Below are 21,384 nucleotides of genomic sequence, written 5' to 3'. Positions count from 1 at the left end.
GCTGTTCTTCATCCAGGTGGCAACGGCTTTCATCCCTTCTTGAAAGTTGTGTTTGGTGATGTTGGGTTCGTTGGTGAGGGAGAGGATGAGCTAGGAGTCATTGGCGTAAATGACGATGTTGAGCCTGTGGTTCCTGCCGATGGTTGCAAAGGGGGCCATGTAGATGTTGAAGAGAGTGGGGCTAAGGGAGGCGCCCTGGGGCACTCCACAGTTTGTCTCTGTCGGTTCCGAGCAGTAAGGCTGGAGTCTAACTCGCTGGGTTCTGCCAATGAAGAATGAGCATATCCAGCCGAGGGCCTTGTCGCAGATGCCGGCGTCGTGGAGTCTTGTGGCTATGGTGCGGTGTGATACAGTGTCGAAAGCAGCCGAGAGGTCCAGGAGGATGAGAGCTGCCGTTTCGCCCCGGTCGTGGAGGGAGCGGATGTCGTCGGTGGTGACGAGTAGAGCGGTCTTGGTGCTGTGGTTGCTGCGGAATCCGGATTGGGAGAAGTTCAGGACGTTGTTAGCATCGATGAAGTTTGCTAGCCGGGTGTGGACGGCCTTCTCGATTACTTTGGCTGCGAATGGAAACAGAGAGATGAGCCTGAAGTTTTTGAGGTCCTTCTGGTCGCAGAGGGTTTCTTCAGGAGGGGGTTGACCTCGGCGTGTTTCCAGTTGTCGGGGAAGGTGGTGGTCTCAAGGGAGCAGTTGATCATCCAATGTAGTTCAGGTGTGATGCCTGAGGCAGCTCTGTGGAAGATGTGGGGTGGGCAGAGGTCTGAGGGTACCCCGGAGTGGATGTCTTCATGGTGTCTTCTGTCTGAGAGGGGTCCGATTGAGCAGGGTTTGTCATGTGGCGTAGCTTGGAGGGGTTGCAGAAGCGGTGTGGAGGTCATGGTTTTTGAAGTGGTCGTAGATCATGATGATCCTTAGATGGAAGAAGGTGCAGAAGTCTTGGGAGGGTGGGACGTCTGGTGTTTTGTTGCAGGGTTTGGTGAATTCCTTGATGAAGGAGAAGAGTTCTTTGGTATTGTGAGCTTTGGTGAGGATTCTGCCTTGGATGGATTTCTTCCTTGTGGATTTGATGAGATGGTGGTGTGTGGTGGTGGCTGCTCTGTAGGCGGCACGTGTTTCCGGGGTTTTGATGTTCCTCCATGTATTTTTGAGTCGCATGTACCAACTTGCTTCCTTGATGTGTCTTCCTCTGGCTTTCTTGATGGAGGCATCATGTCTCCTAAGGTAGAGATTCTGAGAAGGTCCCATGCATGGAAGCCTGAAAGTTCGCCCACGGGGTGCAGGTAAGTACCCTCCCACAGCCGGGTCGTTTGCGTCAGACGCCCCTCCCAACCCATTTTCTTAACAATGTATTGCCGGAGCTGAATGACTGTTCTGCTGGCAGAGGACAAGAAGTCTAGATTAATGCGTCTGTAGAGAAGCTTCAAGAGGGGTAGACTCTCCATCGCCAGGCGTTCCACTGCATATGCTGGGTCTGTATGCGGGCTGTACTATCACTCATTAATGATCAACAGATGGGATGTTGCATAGTAAGCATATACATCCGCTGCTGCAATCCCACCACAATATTTTTGACTGCGTGCAGGTACGTAGTGCTGTAGTGCTACTCAAATTGCCCCCCCCCACCCCATGAGAACTTGTTCAGGATTGCATTAACTTGGACGAACCAAGAGCGTTGAATATTATATGGGAAGTTTTGCAACCGGTAGAGTAACGGGAGGTAGGGAGACCATCTTAAAAATTGCCGACTGTCCATACAGGGACAGCGGTAGATGGGACCATATCATGGTCTCCTCTCGTATGCTTGAAAGTAGAAAATTAATATTATTTGACGACGATGTCGTGGGGCACGGTGAGATACAGACACCCAAATATTGAAAAACGCCCGTAGCGTGGGATAATTCCTAAGCCTAAGTATCCCGCCCCTGATCCCCGCACACGGGAAAGAACACCGATTTCGAATTATTAGTTCCAAGGCCCGAGGTTTCCCTAAACACCTGGAGAATCTGGAGAACTCGGGCCCAGAAAACCAAGGATCTGTCATGAAGAACAAAACATCGTCCGGTTATAATGCAATTCTGTCCGACCGCTCCTGCGACCACTAGAACCCCCGGATCAATGGGTACCGTGCAGCCGTGTGGCTAAGGGTTCCATGGCAAGTGCGAATAATAGTGGAGACCGGGGACAACCCAGCCTTGTGCCACGGTATATGGGAAAGGGAGCTGACCTGTACCCAGCTACCCGCACGGAGGCCGAGAGAGCTGTGTATAATAACTGAACATATGCTAAAAAGCGTGGACCAAAGTTGAGGGAACGGAAAAGTCGAAATAAGTACGTCCAGCTTAGGGAATCGAACGCCTTAGAAAGCGGCGGGAGAGTCCAGTTCTGGGGCCTTTGCGATGGCGCTATGGACTCGCCAGATGTTATGCCGGGTAGATTGATTCAGCATAAAGTCGGAGTGGTCTTGGAGTATTAAGTCAAGGATACAAGTGCGGAGGCAGTCTGCAAGGACTTTACCTAGGAGTTTGGGTTCGAAGTTAAGAAGGGAAATAGGGCAGTAGGAAGAGAGGTCTTCTGGTGGGCAGCTGGGCTTAAGGAGCACCATGATTTCGTCATGTTGCCAATCAGAAGGTAGGATGTGCTGCTCAAGAGCCTTGTGGAGAGCTTGCAATAAGTAAGGGCCGAGCAGGGCCATATGCGGCTGTAGGAAGTCACTGGGGAAGCTGTTAAGGCTGGACGCCGGCCGGGGTGAATATTAACTAACGTGACGCTGAGTTCTTCCACGATTATGGGGGCATCTAGTTGATCCGGTACGTGGTCCGAGAGCTTTCGGGGAGGTATGTCTGTTATAAATTCCTCTATCAAAGGGCTCAATATGTGTTCTTTCTGCTTGTATAGGGAGGCATAAAAGTCAGCTAACACTTGAGATACAGCATCAGGGGAAGTGCATAGGACTCCCATCAGCATTGCGAAGCATCAGAACAGGTGTGGGGGACATCACAGCCTGGAACAGCCAATGTAGAATGTTACTTGATTTGTCACCCCTCTGGTAAATTCTGTGTTGTGACGCTAGCCAAATCTGGCTCACCTCATTGATAAGGTGTTGGTGTATTTGTTGTTGTACTTGAAGGAGATTACGTTGCGGTATTGGACCGTCGGACCAAGCAACGTCTGCTTCAAGGGACCTCTGACGGTTATCTATATTCCACCATTTGGGCGAGGCGTTTCTTCTTTTCACCAGTGCGATAGCTCATATCAACACCGCGGATTGTGGGTTTGAGGACTTCTCAGAGGATGACACCAGACGGGCCGAGTCAACGTTGGATGAATGATAATCCCCTGGGCAGGATAGAGACATGGGAGACCCTATGTATGTAGCTATGTGGTAAAAATAAAAAATCTAATCTGGATAAAGAGCCATGTATGGCTAATGGGAACGTAAATCCCATCTCAGATGGGTGATAAGACACGCATCAGACCACTCCAGTGCGGTGGCCTGAAAATTAAGCTTGGATCCCCCTGTCTGGGGCCCTTGCCCCAGCTCCCGCTGATGATCCAAGGGTGACATGATGTCATTCCAGTCCCCGCCCAGTATTTTCAGTCCGTCCGGGAACTCCCCCCACAGTCATTTGGTTTTATCAATGAATGTGTGCCCCAAAGGAGGGGAAGCATAGATGCTTCCTATGGTTATGCATTTGCCATGTACTTGACACAATGGTGTATCCACCACCCGGGTCTGACCAGAGTTTGGACATAGTGAAAGGAACCTGGCAGTTTACTAGGATAGCCGTGCCTCTGGAGCCACGTACAGGCCCCAAATGGTATACTGTGTTGTAACCGAATCGAGTAAGACATGGGGGTTTTATTGCCAAGCAGATGGGTCTCCTGTAGGAGAAGAATGTCAGCTTCACAGGGCTTAGCTTGCTGAAGGACGGAGCCCCTCTTGATTTTGTTTAGCATCCCTCTAACGTTCCAGGATACAAGGTTCAAATCCCCAGGCTGGGTAGTATATGCGTGTGAGGTCATCTGTCGTCTCTGGGGGTTGCCACCTCTGGTGTATTTGCGAAACCATTGTATGATCCCTGTGCCAGTATAGGTACTTCAAACATTTTGCCCTGGTAGGTCGGAACATTCCCCCCCACCCCAATACATCCACCAACAAGGAGTATCTGTTGCGGGAAGAGGAGGTCCTGGTGGCCTCTGCCAATTGTACCCAAACTTCCCGCAAACCTTAAACACGAGTGTTCTGGGGCGTTGCGTTTCTCGGAAATGTCCCCAAGGCATATTACTACTCCAAGCCGTCCTGCATCTTTGAGGAAACCTCGCACATCGGCTGAAGCCAAGGGCCGGGGAGAAAGAGGCCGTCGATACATGCTCATGACTCGTCACTCTGAGTCTGGGAGCGCAAATTGGACCTGGACCTGTGCCACCTCTTAAAATTGCCCCTCTGCTGCCGATTTTTTTGCGATCTTTGTGAGGAGTTGGATTCCAGCAGCAGCAGAGTATGTGGTTTTAGGTGTAGTGTCTCGTCAGCCCAGGTGAAGACAGCTTCCGGTGTGTCAAAGAAATATGGTTTAGAGTTATATGTGACTCTCATTTGGGTGGGATATAGCAACATGGATTGTACATAGAGTTCTCTGAGTTTGCGTTTAGCGGCCGTGAATGACTGGTGCTGCTGCTGCACCAGTCGAGTGTAATTTGGGAAGATCATTATGGACTCAAAGCACAGTTAATCCCTGTGGTTTCTTGCATACTGAAGGATGGTATCCCGGTCTGCATAGATCAACAGCTTGGCGATCACCAGTCTCGGGCATTTCCCCCGGGGAGGGGGGGCTTCATGCTCAATGCCCGATGTGCTTTCACCTACGAAGCAGGACAATAAGGAGTCCCCCGGCAGGAGGACTCTCAGCCACTGCGTGAGAAACCGATCCATGAGGGAGCCCTCACACCCTTACGGGAAGCCGATGAAGTGTAGATTATTGTGTTGAGAGCGGCCTTTGGCATCTTCGACACGGGATGCCAATTCCTGTGTAACGACGGTGAGCTTGTTTACCTTCTTTTGCAGGGATACCACTGTGTACTCCACAGTCGCAACGCAGGTCTCCGCCTCCGTTATACGATCCACAGCCTTGCGAAGATCTTGATGCAGAAATTAGACTTTTGACCCTACCGCGCCAATCTTTGCGTCAAGGGAATCACAGGCTTGGGTGGTTGCGGCCAGTAAAGCTGCATTGTGGGGGACCGGGTTCCCAGCATCTCCCCCACTCGCGCCGCCCGGGCTGTAGTGAACTGGTCTAAGGTGCTTTGCTTGCGGCCAGAGCCTGCCGGTTTATTCTTGGCCATGTTGAAATGACAGGTGACGGGGGAGGGGGATTATACAGGGAGCCTCCACTCTAGGGTAGCGTCAGCCTTGTGTCTGTGCATGTTCCATACTAGATGATTGTGGACGGCGTCGCTGTCTGGCACACTCCTCGCAAGCGCTCCTGGTTATAACACTGTAGGCTGGACCTCACGTAATCTGGCTCCCTCTGGCCACAAGCCGCACCAAGCTTAGCTTGGCTGCTTCTGCAACCCGAGATGACAAACAAAGTAGACTCCCTAATGAGATCAGACTCACCGGACCTCCAGCCTGCAGGTCGTCATGAGCAGGTCCAGTCTCGTTAGCATCAGGACCACCACTTCTCAGGATGCAGCAGCATGGTCAGAGCTAGGCTACCGCCACCAGGTATGCGCGAGCAATACTGGCTCCAACCAGCCGTCTTCTGCATCGCCCCCAAGCCAGTCTAGAGGGGAAATCACTGAGGCCGAACTCTGCTGAAGGAGACGAAATGGTCAAAAAGTTCAGGGCCAGCCCCCCTGGCAGGACCTTTATTCGGTGCTCATTTACTCGGCCCGGGCACCTTATGCCGCAGCAGCATCGTCAGGTGGCGCGGTTACGCCTCTCAGAGCCACGCGACGTCTTCTGCGTGTCGTTGCGGCCCATTCCTTCTTCTCGGGCATCTCTGTGTAGACGAATCCAACACTGGCCGGGATCACTGCCCTCCAGCCGACACATCCACAGATCCAGGTAGACCCACACTACTGGCTCCGAAGCTTCGCCGTCCGCAGAATCTCAGCGGGGCGGGCAGCCTGGGCGCACACGGTGTCACTGCCCACTCCGCAGTCGGAAAGTCAATCAGGCTCCTCTGGGATGACACACGGACGGGCCTGGCCCAAACTCAGACACGACCTCAACGGCCGCCAGGTGCGCGCCGATTAAAAACCAGTGCCGCCCCAGGCGTACCAAATGCCGCACCGCTGTCCAATCTCTCCAAGGTGGGTGGGAGGCACCACAGTGTGCCGCAACGCGACCCAAGCCGCCCAGGCAGAGCTCCACAAAGCACCCAGCAGCCTCCGAAGGATCTGCTGGCCCCAGATGCCCACGTCCTGACCTTGGCACAGATCCCAGCCGCTCTGTCCCAGGTAGTCCACGGTGTTCACCTCACCTCAGTAGCGGGATCTGCGGGGGGCTCGCAATCCTCCTTAGGGCCGCGCCCCGCACCGGGCGCCTAAGGCAGGGAAAGCTACCCTCGGCGCCGGCCTTGGACTGGGCCGCAATCCTCCCTTTGTTGGCTATGGCCGCACGAGTCTTTTGGTCCGATGTCTCACCCTAATCTGGAGGTCCACTTCGCTCCTGATGGTAACGCATTGGGTGCGGACCGCTGAGGAGAGGATATTTGTAGGATGAAGGCGGATTTTCAGCTTGGGCGGTCGGAGCAGCGTTAGGCTGCGGCTGCCATGTTAGCTGTCCAAGCCACCATACGGTGGGTTTTTTGAAGGAGAAATGGATGCAGTGGTGATCTGTCCAGAGGAGTTCTGTGGTGTGGCTGTAGGGGACGCTGTGTCCTTTCGCAAAGACGGGGTCGAATGTGTGTCCCGCTGTGTGCGGTGACTAGTTGGTTGAGCCGTATGTTGGCGAGGTTCTCTAGGAGGGAGACGGTGTTTGGATTGGTTCTGGTTGTCCAGGTGAAAGTTTAGGTCTCTGAGCAGAATGTAATCTCTGGAGGTGAGGGCGTGGGGTGCGATGATGTTGGTGATGGTGTTGGTGAAGAGCCTGGGGTCCAGGCGGCCTGTTGATGAGAGTTCTGCAGAGAGTTGTTTGAAGGTTGGTCTGGATCTCGAAGTGAAGTTGCTCCATGAGGGTCTTGTGTCATTCGGGGTGGTGGTCGTCACATGGAGGGTGTTTTTGTGGACAATGGCAATGCCTCCTCCTGGCCAGGTGGGGTGGTCCTTTGGCAGGATCTTATATCCGTCTGGAATGGCAGTGGTGATGTTGGGTGAGGAGATGACATTGGTCCAAGTTTCTGTGAGGCAGGCGACGTCGGGCAAGCTGGTGTTGAGGAGATCCCAGATTTCTGTGGCGTGCTTGTATAAGGAGCGTACGTTAAGGAAGCATGGAGTTCAGTGGTATGTTGGCGGTGAATTCTGGGGGCTGCTGCTGGGGTACGGAGGGGCAGAAGGTGCGACAGCAATGTAGACAGGAGAGAAGGCCTTGGCTTTTGTTCAGCATAGAGAGCTGGCAGTTGTTACTTTCTTCCGAGTTGAGAGCGTGGAGGGTGCTGCAGTCTATATCATCTACCTGGCTAAGCTCCAGGTCACAATCAACGGAAAAGCCCACTACTTTACTGATTCCAAATTAGCTGTCAAATATTGCTGCAGACATGCTCACAAGATGCCTGACCCAAGCTCCCAGGCTGAAAACAATCCAGGCAGCCACCTAAGCAACAATGAGTGATATCCTCAATAATAGGGCTTAATTTACAGATACTGGGCCACCTGTATCAGCAAGGCGTGGCAAGGTGTGCCATCTTGGGACAGGGAAACCACACGCCTTGCTGTGTCGCCCTTGGGATGATTCCCACTTGGTTTCTCTTCCTTTTTTGATTTTTTTTTAAGGGAGGGGGTGGGCATGTTCTTCAGTGGCTTGAGGATATTGAAGTGGGAGGGGGAGGGCTAGTTAAGGTACTGTTCCTGAGTAGTTCCCATATATTTCTGTGCTGCGCACAGCCAGACTGCCGTACGCGCATGCTACGATCTGGTCCTCCTATTGAAGCTTCTGGGGGAAAACAGGCCCAGTGGGTCCATTGACTCAAACCTGACACTCAACAGATTCACATGAGGGAAGTTACATTTATATCCTGGAACTACGTGGCATAGGTGATCCTAGAAAGGTGCGACAAATGTTTGCATACCTCCGGAGACACAATGCAGATAGGGATCTGCTACAGGAACTCCACCTGATGGAGAGCACTCAGATGTAGTTAAAGGGTGGGATGAGGGACGCATATGTGTCCACATATTCAGCTTATGCATGGTAGTGGCTGAGTTATTTAGGGGAAGAATTCAGTGGCAGACCATGAAATCGCTCTGCAACATGGAAGGATGTTACGTACTCCTGCACGGGGTCCTCCAGGGTAAGAAGGTTAACATTGTCTGTGTGTATAGCCCCAATGTTGACTCCCCAGACTTTTTAACTGCAGAGTGGGATATCTTAGTTGTGCTAGGCCACTCAACAGTGATATGGGAGTCAACTTAAATGTAGTCCTAGATACAGACACAGAAAAGTCCCAGTCCATTGGAGGTGTTATTCCTGAGCAGCTCCGCAACTGCAATTCCTCTAGTCTGACGATGACTAAATCAACATCTGGCACACTGGGCACCCCCAGTCAACAGAAGGTACCTGGGTGACATCCTCCTGCAGCACATGGTCACAGATTGACTACTAGCTAGCCACCAGGGATATAGGAGTGCACAATAAAAGTATTTTGGCTATGCTCTGGTGGTCTTTAACACTATCGTCATTTGGCACATCTGACCGCACCTTCACTTGAAGACCGCCTCTAAATGCACTTAGCAATCTCCTCTTTAATGCTGAGATACTGAGCATCATCGCCAAGCTTTTCAAGCATATTGTTGGCACAGTGGACTCTCCTGGCGTGCTTTGGGAGACCTTCAAAGCCTATATCCAAGGTATAATTACATGTAAGCAGTCTGGAATTCTCCAAGATTTACTCATGCATCTGCAGACATTGGAGCGTGAACTCCGGAAGATTGAGTTCAGCTATTTTGCACCGCAGACATGAAATACCTTGCACAATTCCACAACACAATTCCACAACAAATTGTCCGAATATGAAAAAAGTGCTGAAATTGCAACCCATTTCCTGCACAGGGAGGCCACCGCTCGCCATTTCGGCGAGGGGGACAGAGCGAGCAAGACTCTTGCAGCTCTACTCAAGAAACAATGGGATAGCTCAATCATTGCAGAACTACTAAGCTCTGATGAGTAAATCTGCCATTCCTTAAAGGATATTACCCAGAAAATGCTTAGCTTCTATGCTACTCTTTACACCTCCTCTGGCAAAGTGCCCCTGGCAGGCTTCTTGACTTTTTCGACTCTATACAGTTGCTCTAACTCGACAATCGCCATGGGCAAGACCTTGTTGCCTCATTCACTACAGATGATATTATTCACACTACCTGCAGCAAATTTGGCGACCAGAAGCCCAGCTTGGACAGCTGCCTTGAGCTCCCAGTTCTATAAGAAATACGCAGAAGAGCGAGCTCCACACCTATTGGCAATGTATGTGGAGGCCAGAAGAACTGACACTTGCTCCACGACGGTCCGAGAAGCCCTTATAGCCATACCTCTGATGCCTGCCAAGCAGTCCATTTTATGTGATTCGTACAGGTTTTATCTATGACAAACATCGGTAATAAAATATTGGCAAAAATGCTTCCAGCTAGGATTTACCCCTTACTCCCTGTCGTATGACTGGACCAGTCGTGCTTGGTCCTGGGACACTCCACCGCACTCTGTTTGCCCTGCTCCAGTGTCAGGCTCTGGGTGAATGATGGAGTCTCTGATCCCATCGCGATTAACAGAGGCACTTGTCAAGGAGGTCCGCTTCCCGCCATTATATACGCCATAGCCATGGAGCCTCTAGCGGCACGCCTGAGGCAGCGCCATGCTGACCGAGGCCTCAACTGTGGAGCCCAGAGGCTTGCTGTTTCTATGTACTCAGACAATGTAACTATCTATGTAAGAACCTGCCCAGAACCTTGCACCCGTGTTACGTAAATGTATTGAATTTGGTGCAATAACTGGGATCACGATTAATTGGTTGAAGTCAGTGATCTTTCCTCGGCCCGACAACACTGCAAGGTTCCTGATGGAGTACCCTCTTGTGTTGGCGCGTGAGGCTGTCCTGTATTTGGGGGTCTGGATAAGCAGAGATCTGGCCCAACTCTGTCATGAAAATTATGGCAAGGTTGTGGGGTGACTAAAGGAGCGGATGGGTCAGTGTGCCACTGTCTCTTCTGAAGTGCATAGCTGTTGCAACAAGCATTGGCAAAGCCAATGGATCTCACCTATATGATACCTATTGACTTTGTCAATGTTTTTTATTAACTTACGTTCTATGCACGGTATATGATTGCAGAGTATGGTTTGTCATCGCGCAAATGCATTTATATCCTGAGCAAGGTAACTCAAGAAAGAGGGCAAGAATGGGTTCTGTGATTACCTGAGCGCCTGACATGGCACTGGTTTTAAGTAAGAGCAGGGCTGATGAAACTTTCATCTCTCTGAGGTAGATGAAACGTGCTCTACAGATCTGTTAATGTTAATAAAAACTGGTGAATGAGTGGAGTTTTAAATGGGCATGTAGGTTGACAGGTAAATGGAGCAATTAGCAATTGGTGGATCTTTGGAGCTGGAAATGCTGCAGGTAACCATTGTAATTGTGCATATATCTACTCAAATTAACGATTTTAATACATACATGCTTTTCGTTAAAAATAGACACGATGTTAGCTTTAGCTTAAAGGGATACAAGCAAATAAAGCACAGTCACCAGCACACAAAGTAAATGACCAGGGGAGCTGCTGGTCGTTCTATTAAGAGTACTCAGCAAGAGCACGCAAATAACTAAATACAAACGCTGCTGCTATGTACGGCAGTCATGTTTGTCTGTGGATGCTCCAAAATAAATGTGCCCAGAAGTGCATGAAAGCGAATGGCTCAAGCTTTGATGCATTCCTCTTTCCTATTAACACTCTCACTTTGAAGTCAACTGAAAGCTAAATAAACACCACGTTTCGTCAAAGACACAGCTTGACATTTGAGCTCTGTCTTTGAATCCATAGTAAATGTGACAAGATAAGAACAAGATTTAAAGACCTGTTTACGGAAAGCGAGTTTGTAGAAGAATACAGTAAATAGGTTTGGGCAATAGGAGGGACAAACTGAACCTGGACAGCCTAAAGCAAATAAAGCCAGAAAATGTGAGTTATAAACCACAAAGCCAGTGGCAATCAACGGGCGTAAAGCTTTCCAAGTTCAACTTTCTGAAAGTCCCCAAGATGTCTTTAGCAGACCAGATATCTGCGCTGTCTGGTAGGCTGCAACCTAAAAATGGCAGCTTTGCCCTATGTTTTTTCTACTTGTTTGCCAATAGTCCCATATCACTCACCAGGGCCTTCCTCAATCATGTTCAATCCATCTTGAACTATTATCTTACACTGGTCAGCAGCCAGACTGGCCTGGGAGGTACTGGCTTTGTCTCTTGAGCAGCAAGATTTGTGTGCACCCGATATAGAATTACCCGATGACCGGGCACAGGCCAGATATCCTCACCACTGGGTCTATCCCACGCAGTTCTTGCCCTATACTGCAATAGAAGGAAATAATGCACACTAATTTCCACTGATGACAATGATTTGTACCAAGCCGATGCGCCCTTGGAATGTTCAATGTAGAGTATGTGTGGAACTGTCTGAGCTTCAGTGCTCGACAGGACTGCCTCTAATTCCCTTGGCCTGAAGCTTGATGACAACCCGATGCTACCTCCTAAGAAGGACGAGCAAGTACAGTGGCAATAAAGAGCCATGAGCATGGAGACGATGGGTGACTTGTATCCAGGGGGCACGTTTCTTACTTTGCAAGATATACATGCACACATGAGTTGTATACCATTGGATATCTTCGTTTATCCCTGCATGCAAAGCGCCTGTAAGGCAGTACACGTCTCCTTCCTCCATGAGCCAGATAGCTTACATGCCGACACAGTGTACTAGGTACCCCATTCACCAGGAGGCTTATCACCAGACTATACTTCAACTTCGAGGAGAAGACCTTGTGGTTAAACCAGGACGTTTGACAGGTAGTGTGGGGATCTTGTTGAGGACCTGACTGAGGAGAGATGGTGGCACTGCCAGTCCCGGACAGGCATGCTCTTACCCAATTACTGACTGCAACTCATTCAGGTCAAATTCCTCCACCAAATATACCCCACACCTGCTGGTCTGTATGGTCCTCTTGCCCAAAGCATGATGCATGCAGATACTGACTTCATACATTTAGCCTGGGGGTGTGCTAAGATAGCAGATTTCTGGGCTGCAGTTTTCGCCTTCATAGATGAAGTGCTTTGCGACTTAGTGCCAAGAACGCAAATGGTTTTCACTACTGAGGTACATCAGAGCCATCCTAACCAGCACTCGCCGGTTGGTGGCTATGATGCTACTTCTAGCCAAAAGGAATGTGGCAATGCACTGGGCGTGACATACCAGTCCATGCATGAAAGATTGGATAATAGATGTGTCCTATTGTCAGAAAAGACTAGAAGCATACTGGGCACTGATGCCAGCTAAGTCCCGCCCCTAAGATATGTGGAGCCCCTTCAGTTCCTATCTAGCTCTTCATGTTGATCGAGAGACATGATTGATTGATGGCAACTTAAATTATATGCCTGGAGGTAGCTGGAGGTAGGAGTAATGAAACTGCCACAATTGGCATTATGAGTGCAAAGTGAACACCTTCAATTGTCACTAATTGTGTAGCTTTCTCAGAATTAGATCCTTGCAGCGATGTGTGCGCGCCAAGTTGAAATAAATGCTACTGTAATGTGCTATGTTAATATGGGAACTGTGACGTTTAAATTGTTGCACAACTATCTCTAAAACTCCATTAAAAAACTTAAGTAAGTAAATTTTATTATTTGCTTAGTTAATAAAAACCATTGCATAAGATACATTCGTTGAAAGAACTAAAATATGGATAACAATAAAATTGAATCAATACTGTCATGAGCATATGGGACGCTAAGACCATGGTTGGCTGAACGTCTGTGCTAATACACACAGAGCGTGCTCTAATTAGCACTTTTCAAATTCTTCTGCGTGATTTGATAGTCGAATCGCCTTTGCTCATTAACATGATTGTTTAGGAGCAATTACAATATCACCACAATAGTGAATCTATACATTCATAAAACCATGATTTGACATAAAATGAAACCCTGTTGTAGCAAAACAGTTCAATATAAATGATAAATTATATAAAAATCCTTAGACGTGAGCCAGGGATTAAAGATCATTGAATATGAAGCTGCAATGACCTAATAGTCTATAAAAATAATGCGGCTAGGAGCTTATCATTAACTTTGTTCCTGCTACACCCATCATTAACTTTGTTTCTGCTACACCCATGAATCGAACCAGGCAGCAAGCTAACCAGATGTCCCCTCATTCAAAGCAAGCTTTCACTGCCTTCTTCTCAGGGCATGCTTTAGCAGAATTCTTAGTTCCCTGTCTAAACTTTTGCATATGCGCAGTAGGTGTAGAATGTCTTCTTTTGCGCCCCCGCATAATCTGCACAGTGTTGTTGGCTGTGTCCGTTTCCATGGTGCAGATGGAACATTGATGGTAAAATGCCCAGCCTTAGATGCAGGTATTTTTCCCTTTTTGCTCTAGTAAAACCAGCGCCTAGGTAAGGTTGGGGAGAGCAGCTAGTGTAGCTCTGAATAACAAACCATCTGTGGCCCTCTCTGTTAGTGCAGCTTTGTCCTCTATGAGGGACAGCATCTTTACTGTTTTGTTAACCAGCTCTTTCAAACTTGTATGGGCCCCAATGGTGCCCCAAGGGACTTCTAAGGCCAAGCAGACAAATGAATCTTGTAAATAAGTCATAGCTGCGCTTTCTTTTTTCCGGTTATGCCCGTTCCATAAATTGGCGTCAGTGTCCCTGGATCAGATCCCTTTATTTTGCGCCAGCATTTTACATATGATCCCTTGCGTGCTATTTGCTGCTTTTGTAGTCTAAACTCTAATCTTATTTGTGCTGGCGAAGTGTACTGTGGGAGATTGAATATTATTCTCATTGCCCTTGACACCGTCCTGTCCAGGACGCCGGCATCTCTTCCTCTTAGGCACTCACTTCCATAGGTGATAGTAGGGGGGAGTTTCGCTCGAATTATCTGTAATAAGGGGGTGAAACTCGGGCCAGTTATATTTTGTTTGATGTTTTTTAATGCGACAGGTATTGTAGTTCCTCTGCCTCTTACGGTTGCTTTTTGTGCGAGGGACGTGCCTTTGCTGTCGAGTATTATGCCAAAGTATTTGAATTCTACTACAATGTCGAGTTTCAGACCTTCCAACTCCCATCGAAGCCGATGTGCTTTCTTTTTCTGGTTTGTAACCATCACCTTGGTTTTGCCTGAGTTTATGCTTATTCCATTCTTGGTGGGGAAGTTGCTCGTGGTGTTTGTCAGATGTTGCAGGCCAATTGACGTGCGGCTACTTACTCTGCTCCTGCCTCCTGATAGGCGAGTGTGTGACTGGCAGTTCCCACAGAATTGTGGTAAATGTAGTGCGGCACCAAATAAAACCCTGAATGGGTGCCAAAGGATAAGGATCACTAATGCACGCCCTGAATGGGCTGACCCCTCTGTCAGCTTCTTCTTGGCTTAGATTCCCTCGAGGAACTGGGGAGATCCCCAGCTGACGACCCGCTTATGTTAGAGCGGTGGTGCTCTCCTCGCGGCTGGACAAGCCGCGTTTAAATTACTGCTCCCAAGGATAAGGATCACTAATGCACGCCCTGAATGGGCTGACCCCTCTGTCAGCTTCTTCTTGGCTTAGATTCCCTCGAGGAACTGCCAGTCACACACTCGCCTATCAGGAGGCAGGAGCAGAGTATGTAGGCGGGACTTGGCCACAGGAAACAGGTGAACGGCCATTGAAAAAGAGATGGAAACTCGAAACGCGTCTGGCCGCATTTTCCTCTGCTGGGGCATCGAGAGGCATCGCAGGTTCTGGAGTGCTTTCCTGCCACGTGGGCACCTTGGGAGCAGTAATTTAAACGCGGCTTGTCCAGCCGCGAGGAGAGCACCACCGCTCTAACATAAGCGGGTCGTCAGCTGGGGATCTCCCCAGTTCCTCGAGGGAATCTAAGCCAAGAAGAAGCTGACAGAGGGGTCAGCCCATTCAGGGCGTGCATTAGTGATCCTTATCCTTTGGCACCCATTCAGGGTTTTATTTGGTGCCGCACTACATTAACCACAATTCTGTGGGAACTGCCAGTCACACACTCGCCTATCAGGAGGCAGGAGCAGAGTATGTAGGCGGGACTTGGCCACAGGAAACAGGTGAACGGCCATTGAAAAAGAGATGGAAACTCGAAACGCGTCTGGCCGCATTTTCCTCTGCTGGGGCATCGAGAGGCATCGCAGGTTCTGGAGTGCTTTCCTGCCACGTGGGCACCTTGGGAGCAGTAATTTAAACGCGGCTTGTCCAGCCGCGAGGAGAGCACCACCGCTCTAACATAAGCGGGTCGTCAGCTGGGGATCTCCCCAGTTCCTCGAGGGAATCTAAGCCAAGAAGAAGCTGACAGAGGGGTCAGCCCATTCAGGGCGTGCATTAGTGATCCTTATCCTTTGGCACCCATTCAGGGTTTTATTTGGTGCCGCACTACATTAACCACAATTCTGTGGGAACTGCCAGTCACACACTCGCCTATCAGGAGGCAGGAGCAGAGTATGTAGGCGGGACTTGGCCACAGGAAACAGGTGAACGGCCATTGAAAAAGAGATGGAAACTCGAAACGCGTCTGGCCGCATTTTCCTCTGCTGGGGCATCGAGAGGCATCGCAGGTTCTGGAGTGCTTTCCTGCCACGTGGGCACCTTGGGAGCAGTAATTTAAACGCGGCTTGTCCAGCCGCGAGGAGAGCACCACCGCTCTAACATAAGCGGGTCGTCAGCTGGGGATCTCCCCAGTTCCTCGAGGGAATCTAAGCCAAGAAGAAGCTGACAGAGGGGTCAGCCCATTCAGGGCGTGCATTAGTGATCCTTATCCTTTGGCACCCATTCAGGGTTTTATTTGGTGCCGCACTACATTAACCACAATTCTGTGGGAACTGCCAGTCACACACTCGCCTATCAGGAGGCAGGAGCAGAGTATGTAGGCGGGACTTGGCCACAGGAAACAGGTGAACGGCCATTGAAAAAGAGATGGAAACTCGAAACGCGTCTGGCCGCATTTTCCTCTGCTGGGGCATCGAGAGGCATCGCAGGTTCTGGAGTGCTTTCCTGCCACGTGGGCACCTTGGGAGCAGTAATTTAAACGCGGCTTGTCCAGCCGCGAGGAGAGCACCACCGCTCTAACATAAGCGGGTCGTCAGCTGGGGATCTCCCCAGTTCCTCGAGGGAATCTAAGCCAAGAAGAAGCTGACAGAGGGGTCAGCCCATTCAGGGCGTGCATTAGTGATCCTTATCCTTTGGCACCCATTCAGGGTTTTATTTGGTGCCGCACTACATTAACCACAATTCTGTGGGAACTGCCAGTCACACACTCGCCTATCAGGAGGCAGGAGCAGAGTATGTAGGCGGGACTTGGCCACAAGAAACAGGTGAACGGCCATTGAAAAAGAGATGGAAACTCGAAACGCGTCTGGCCGCATTTTCCTCTGCTGGGGCATCGAGAGGCATCGCAGGTTCTGGAGTGCTTTCCTGCCACGTGGGCACCTTGGGAGCAGTAATTTAAACGCGGCTTGTCCAGCCGCGAGGAGAGCACCACCGCTCTAACATAAGCGGGTCGTCAGCTGGGGATCTCCCCAGTTCCTCGAGGGAATCTAAGCCAAGAAGAAGCTGACAGAGGGGTCAGCCCATTCAGGGCGTGCATTAGTGATCCTTATCCTTTGGCACCCATTCAGGGTTTTATTTGGTGCCGCACTACATTAACCACAATTCTGTGGGAACTGCCAGTCACACACTCGCCTATCAGGAGGCAGGAGCAGAGTATGTAGGCGGGACTTGGCCACAGGAAACAGGTGAACGGCCATTGAAAAAGAGATGGAAACTCGAAACGCGTCTGGCCGCATTTTCCTCTGCTGGGGCATCGAGAGGCATCGCAGGTTCTGGAGTGCTTTCCTGCCACGTGGGCACCTTGGGAGCAGTAATTTAAACGCGGCTTGTCCAGCCGCGAGGAGAGCACCACCGCTCTAACATAAGCGGGTCGTCAGCTGGGGATCTCCCCAGTTCCTCGAGGGAATCTAAGCCAAGAAGAAGCTGACAGAGGGGTCAGCCCATTCAGGGCGTGCATTAGTGATCCTTATCCTTTGGCACCCATTCAGGGTTTTATTTGGTGCCGCACTACATTAACCACAATTCTGTGGGAACTGCCAGTCACACACTCGCCTATCAGGAGGCAGGAGCAGAGTATGTAGGCGGGACTTGGCCACAGGAAACAGGTGAACGGCCATTGAAAAAGAGATGGAAACTCGAAACGCGTCTGGCCGCATTTTCCTCTGCTGGGGCATCGAGAGGCATCGCAGGTTCTGGAGTGCTTTCCTGCCACGTGGGCACCTTGGGAGCAGTAATTTAAACGCGGCTTGTCCAGCCGCGAGGAGAGCACCACCGCTCTAACATAAGCGGGTCGTCAGCTGGGGATCTCCCCAGTTCCTCGAGGGAATCTAAGCCAAGAAGAAGCTGACAGAGGGGTCAGCCCATTCAGGGCGTGCATTAGTGATCCTTATCCTTTGGCACCCATTCAGGGTTTTATTTGGTGCCGCACTACATTAACCACAATTCTGTGGGAACTGCCAGTCACACACTCGCCTATCAGGAGGCAGGAGCAGAGTATGTAGGCGGGACTTGGCCACAGGAAACAGGTGAACGGCCATTGAAAAAGAGATGGAAACTCGAAACGCGTCTGGCCGCATTTTCCTCTGCTGGGGCATCGAGAGGCATCGCAGGTTCTGGAGTGCTTTCCTGCCACGTGGGCACCTTGGGAGCAGTAATATATATATATATATATATATATATATATATATATATATATATATATATATATATATGTAAAATCCCTTACGATACTGTGATCACCACGGTATATTGTCCCCGTTAGAAAAATCACAGAGCCACCACTCAAATCCAATTTCAGCTTGTTATTTTATTCACAGGACAACAGAAAAACCCAACGCGGTTCGGAGTTACGTCCCTCCTCGGTCATGGGTTAGGTGTATGCGTGAAAACCGTTCCATTTAAAGAGACAGTTCGTGCGATGTCAAAAACATAGAAAAAATACTCCTCATTGTAGTTATATTTGTTTTTAAGTACAGTAAATGGAACGCATGAGCTTGACAATATAATAATGCATGATCGAGGTTTGGTAGACTCAATGTATACTCATTGCAGTTTTATAACTCAACATCATTAATTAGTTACTTTGAAACATCTCGCTATTTCAAAATGACTTTTCGTTTTAGAAAAGTTTTAAATAACGCAATCAAATATCTCCCAGGTTTTAAAATGTAAACCTTCAAATTCATGGCAAGCGTTGATATTACTGTTGTTGTAGTACATAAAAAACCAGCACTGTGTACATCTGCGTTATCAATAAAGTTTCAATGAAAAAAATGCAGAGTGCATGGTGGACAAAGTAACGCCCCATTGGGCAGTGCCTACATAAATTTGAACATGTCACTATCTTAGTTAAATAAATGGCACACTAAGTCGCCCTTAAAAACAACACTTCATGTGACACTTAATGTGGCTCTTAATCAATTCTGCCCCAGTGGGCTGAGTCAGTCTAACAGTTAAATCAATCAAGTATAACCAAACACAACAAAATTTCCTTTCACATAAAATATTAAAGCTTTTCTGTATTTCATCATCTCCAATCTGAAACCAAACAAAAAAAGAAGAAATCGATTAAAACCTTACTTTGCAACACACATTAAAAAGGCATAAACCTATACAAAACGTGAAGAAGGAATATTTATATATAACATTACGGATTCAACCTAGATGCACTGCCATTTCTTCATCCATATTTAATTCATTTGGATAGAGGGTATTGAATTTGATTGATCATTTTTGATTCTAGTCTCCTTAGTTCTTTCATACGATCACCACCCCTTTCATTTTTGGAAACTGTATCAAGCACTGCAAATCTCAATAAGTTACAATTTTGAGAATGATGTGATTTAAAATGTCTTGCCAACGGGTAATGCTTGTCGTTGTTACGAATGGCATGCATATGTTCTAATATGTGTTTTTTTGCCCTATAAATGATACTACCTATATAAGCTAGTTTACAAGGACAAAGAAGAACATAAATCACATATTCTGTGTTACAAGTAAGGTGCTTATCAATCCTAAATGGTTTGTGGTCAGCGGAGAGTTTCACAGTTTTACAATTGCTGCAAAATGTACAAGCTTTACATTGATTACACGTGTAATAGCCTTGTATTGTGTTCTTGGGTTTCGTCCCTTTTACCAGACTACGACATAGAGTGTCCTGCAGGGATCTTGCTTTTCTAAACAGTATTCCTGGAATGGATCCAAATTACCAAATAGACTCTTTGATTGCAGGGAAGAATATCGATGCCCCCAGGCTGGCGCAGCGCAAAATCCCAGCCCTGATGTTTGCAGAATATGCTCCTGCTCGCAAAATCCCCTATGGGAATCCAGAGGACCCTCGACAACTTCAGTGCCTTCTGCAAACATCGGGATCTGGAGATTAACCTGTAAAAAACTAAGTACATGGCCTTTAATGTAGGCAACTCCACCCGCCCCAACCCTTGCTTGGATGGTAGACCCCTGGAGAGAGTAACCATCTTTGAGTACTCGGGATTGATGCTGACTGAAAGAATGGATTGGGGTGCCCAAATTAACAAAGCAGGGTCGAAATTAACTAAAACAACGGGGGGTATTTTAAAACTATATAGGAGCTGCACTGAAAAACTGGTCAGCCCAGTGGTAGAAATCTATAAAGTCCAGGCTAGGAGTGCTGCTGTTTATGGAGCAGAACTTTGGGAACACTGCGCATCGGGCTTGTTAGTCCGCACTGAGAACTCTTTTATCAGACACCTTATGGGCCTCCCTATTAGTACACCCCTAACACCACTCCGCTTGGACCTTGGGGTTAGACCCATTGCGGTCGAGGTTGCTCTCAGACCTCTTCTCTATTGGCGCCGTCTTCGGAGTACTTCAGAACTAGCTGCATATAGGGACGAATTGATTAATGTTATGGGTCTGCGAGGTTCAGGGAGGATACCTTGGTTGGTTTACATCAAGAGTATTTGTGAGGGTTTGGGTAGGGGTAATCTATAGAGTAAAGCAGAAGAAACCTCCCAAATAACTGCTAGAAGGACTTTGGTAGAGAGCTATAGAGAGCTCAAGCTCAACAAGCTCGAAAGGAGATCAACTGCCGGCCTCCTGACGGCGGAATTCCTGGTAGTAAAATACAGGTAAAGCTTAGAACTGGTGCTGGACGATATCCAGCCACTCCTGCCAAAAAGCTTTACGTACAGTTTAGACATGGAGTCCTCCTGCTGCGCTCTTTTACTAGTAAGTGGGAGGGGGCCACTAACGGGGGGTGTCCGGCATGTAACACCCCTGACGAAATGGAACTTCACGTGCTATTTTGTGTAAGGGTTATAGGAGGGCTAGGTCACGCTGGTTACTCCAACTGTGTAGGACCCTGGGGTCCAGACACTGTAGCGAAGTGTATAGGCTATTGAAACACACACACAAATGCCCATTGTCTTCTCCCTTTCATGGTTCTTATTTACCATGTGGTGTACCCGAAGGGCCATCCTAAAAAAGATGGCTCACCAGAATGGCATTGTAGAAATTGTATGACTGACTCAAATATTGTACTTCTCAGGACATAATCTGGGCTATTGTGGGATGGCTACACCAGAAACTGGATCATTGATTCTTTTTATATCAAATTTTAAACTGTGTAAATTTTATGAATTCAATGTATTATATTGGGTGTTTTTAATGATGCTTTTATGGCCTTGTGTGCCGAAATAAAGTTTTTATGACTGACTGATATCTGGTAATGAATTATATTGTCTGATCTCCTGCCTCTTTGGGTTTAGGCCATAATAAGTTACTTCTGTCCAATTTTGCCACTTTCTCTACAGCCTGCTGATTTGTCTTGTTGCTGTACCCCCGTTCATAAAATCTCTCCATCGTGACTTTTGACTCCATAACAAATGCCTTTTCAGTACTACAATTCCTTTTGGCGCACATCAACTCACCAAATGTAGGTGGCCAAATAGC

Source organism: Triturus cristatus, chromosome 6 (genome assembly GCF_964204655.1).
Source record: "Triturus cristatus chromosome 6, aTriCri1.1, whole genome shotgun sequence".
Taxonomy (NCBI): domain Eukaryota; kingdom Metazoa; phylum Chordata; class Amphibia; order Caudata; family Salamandridae; genus Triturus; species Triturus cristatus.
Note: the sequence above shows the minus strand (reverse complement) of the source record.